The following is a 3,681-nucleotide window of genomic DNA, read 5'->3' on the forward strand; positions in this document are numbered from 1 at the left end:
ATGCATGACAAACAGAACCAAGGAGGTGATACTTCCCCTCTATCGGGCACTGGTCAGACCCCAGCTGGAATACTGTGTGCAGTTTTGGGCGCCACACTTCAAGAGGGATGTGGATAACCTGGAGAGGGTCCAGAGAAGGGCCACTCATATGGTTAAGGGCTTGCAGGCCAAGCCCTACCAGGAGAGACTAGGGCACCTGGACTTCTTCAGCCTCCACAAGAGAAGGCTGAGAGGCAACCTTGTGGCTGCCTATAAATTCATCATGGGGGCGCAGAAGGGAATTGGTGAAGCTCTACTCAACAAGGCACCCCTGGGGGTCACAAGAAATAATGGCCATAAGCTAGCAGAGAACAGATTTAGACTGGACATTTGGAGGAACTTCTTCACAGTTCGAGTGGCCAAGGTCTGGAACGGGCTCCCAAGGGAGGTGGTGCTCTCCCCTACCCTGGGGGTATTCAAGAGAAGGTTGGATGAGCATCTGGCTGGGGTCATCTGAACCCAGCACTCTTTCCTGCCTATGCGGGGGGTCGGACTCAATGATCTACTGAGGTCTCTTCCAACCCTACCATCTATGAATCTATGACTAGACTCTACCCAGAAGTGCACAGGACCTAGCAAGAGACATGCACAAAACTGGTGTCTTAGACTGCATAGGTCAGCAATCTATGGCTTGAAGGCCAAATACAGCCCATGAAGAGTGTGGATCTGGCCTGCAGCAATTCCAAGGGATGACAGCACAATAAGCCTGGGCAGCAGAATGGGTGTCCCCAGGATCCTACCCCCTGCTTAGTTCCATCTATTCCCTCCACAGCCTCAGCTGACTGCCCAGATCTCCCTGTTCTGTTCCTATTGCACTGATGCCACAGAATTTAACCCTTTCCATTTAAATTCAGTGGCAAAAGTAAATACAGGCAGCTTAGGTACTTCAATTCAGGGGGCAGAAATTAATGGCCTGAAACAGAGTTCCATCACAAGCAGTGACCTGCAGTAGCAGGACTGCCAACCCCTGTCCTAGAGGGATGTGCTGGACCAAGTTCTAATTTACAGCTCATACACAGAATAACACCATGGTGCAACACACAGACTTCAATATCACAATAACTTGAGATACCCAACAATCACCTTGTGGCTTAATTATCCATAGATAATGAGAATCTCAAAAGATCAGTTGATAAAGTCTTCAGACCACTCAACACCTCTCTCCTATTTTATTAAATACACACATGTTGCCTTGTGCACAAAGGCAGCACATGTGCATCTACAGTCACTAATTAAAAAGGCTGATATCACAGCTAGAACCACAGTGTTAGTTTCACTATGTCATTCCTTGAACAAAGGAGATGAACCAAGTTGACATTTTCTACATTTTTTGGCACAATTCATGATTTCTGTATACACATAAGAGTGATTTTTCAGGTTATGCCACTCAAATTATCTCACTACAAAATTTTGCAATCATTTAGTACCTGATAAGAACTTTCAGATTAAGATATCCAGAAGTTTTTGTCTCTGAGCCAGACATTTAGAGAAACTGAGTCGTTAAACATTACACAATTACAGAAGTGTAATTTACTTCCAGTAGCAAAGCTGCATATGCAATCTTGTAGAATAAAGTCAAGCATGCCCCCAATATTCAAGCACAATTGTTATGTACCTGAAGGAGTTCCTTAAGCAAACTGAATTTCCTCAGCAAAAACTTCCTCGGTGATCTAAAAGTACACAGATCAGAATTAGAAAATGGGAAGGGGAAAAAAAAAAATGGAGAAAGGCTCCTAGGATATATCTAGAGTCTGAATTATTAGAAGACACACTCAGAGGACAAATGGTGTATTAACAATTCATGAAATAAACAATGAAAATGTTAGCTGCATCTTAACACAATACTTACATACAATTTGATAGTGTAACATTCTGTATGCAGCCAGCATTTTCACAAATTATGACCTAAGCAGAATACTAGTCAATTCACCAAAAGATAGCAAAGATATCCCTTTATTACAAGTGATCCAAGTATCCCCCTGGAGGCTAAGGCTATCAGAAAATATTTAGTTAGCTCCCAAGCCAATGATTTTCTCACTCGTTTTATTATGAAACTGTAACACATTTTCAATAACTTTTAGCTTTGCTATACAGAACAGCAAATAATTTCCCAGAACCCTTTGGAAAATCTGACGTGAAACAAATCTCTAGTCAACTTGTGTGTTATTAAGTTGAAACCATGAATGTACGATCACTTGATCATTGGAGGCAATGGAAAAGTACTGGGAGCTTCTGGACACATGGACGAACTTCAGGTCATAAAAAATACTACCAAAGCTATACTAGAAGAAAAATATATCTGAAGAAAAAGGTCTGTTAAAGCACTCTGAGTAAGAATACTTTGTGTTGCTAAGAAACACTGAAGATAGATTAAGTAACTTGTCTCAGTTAGCGGAGCCACATCCAGCCATCTCTTGTTTATTAGTGTAATGTTTCCTTTTATTTGTTATTTATTTTAACGGCTACACCAAAAATTAGCCACATGGTATCAGACTGAGAAATGCATAAATATCATATTAACACTTGTAAATAGCCAAGCTATAGATTCTATGTTGCATTTTGAATAAAACCAATTTGCTACACTTTCAAACTTCAAGTTTTTAAATTCTCCATTAAAACGTCAAATAATATTAGTTTTAGGATAGACTATACTGAAAGATTTTATTACTTTGAGAACATCCCAAGAATGGTGTTACTATATGATGAATAAAAATAAATAAAACGCATGCACTAAATTAACACAATTAGCACAAGCGAATTCTATTCCCTCTCAGAAGAAAGGCAGCAAGAGGGCACAGCAGCCCCCTGGCTCTCCAGGGATCTAGCAGACCTCCTGAGGCTAAAAAGAAAGGCCTACAAAAGATGAAAGATGGGATTCACCTCCAAGGAGAATTATTCGGCACTGGTCTGGTCCTGCAGGGAGCAAACCAGGAAAGCCAAGGCTGCAACTGAACTCCAACTAACTTTGAGCATCAAGGACAAGAAAAAGTCCTTTTTCAGATATGTGGGGAGCAAGAGGAAAATCAAGGGCAACACTGGACCCCTGCTGAACCAGATGGGGCAACTGACACCCAGGAAAAAGCCAACCTATTAAAAGGGTACTTTGCATTGGTCTTTCATCAGTCCCATGGGACGCCCGTGGCCACTACAGAACAGGGAGGTCTGGGTGAGGGAAATCCCCTGCCCTCCATTAATGCTGACCTCATGAAGAAACACCTTGAGAGGCTGGATACCTTCAAGTCAGCTGACCCTGACAATCTACACCCCAGGGTACTAAAGGAGCTGGTGAGCATCATAGCCCAGTCTCTATGCACTCCTGGCACTCTGGTATACTGCCCAAAGACTAGAAGAAGGCCAATGTGGTACCTATCTTCATGAAAGGGAGGAAAGTGGATCTGGCTAACTATAGGCCCATCAGCCTGACTTCTATCCCGGGGAAGATCTTAGAAAAGTTTATTAAAGAGGCCACCCCTAATGTACTGGCTGACGCCAACATCCTGAGGGATAACTAACACAGGTTTGTTGCGGGTAGGTCTTGCTTGACCAATCTCATTTCCTTTTATGACCAAATGACCTATCACCTGGACAAGGGAGAAGAGATTGATGTCATATATCTTGACTTCAAAAAAGCCTTTGATCTGG

At 42.4% G+C, this 3,681-nt stretch overlaps 1 protein-coding gene across 2 annotated transcripts in view; it reads right to left on the minus strand.

The window, feature by feature from the left end:
* GTDC1 (glycosyltransferase like domain containing 1) overlaps window positions 1–3,681 on the minus strand; it is a 293,667-nt gene that overhangs the window by 276,359 nt on the left and 13,627 nt on the right. For both annotated transcript variants that reach the window (XM_019553901.1, XM_019553900.1), the window contains exon 3: window positions 1,655–1,709. The gene's annotated coding sequence lies outside the window, so the exon portion shown is untranslated. The remainder of the gene's footprint in view (window positions 1–1,654; window positions 1,710–3,681) is intronic.

This window comes from Crocodylus porosus, unplaced genomic scaffold (assembly GCF_001723895.1).
Source record: "Crocodylus porosus isolate Cpor-Errol unplaced genomic scaffold, CroPor_comp1, whole genome shotgun sequence".
Taxonomy (NCBI): domain Eukaryota; kingdom Metazoa; phylum Chordata; order Crocodylia; family Crocodylidae; genus Crocodylus; species Crocodylus porosus.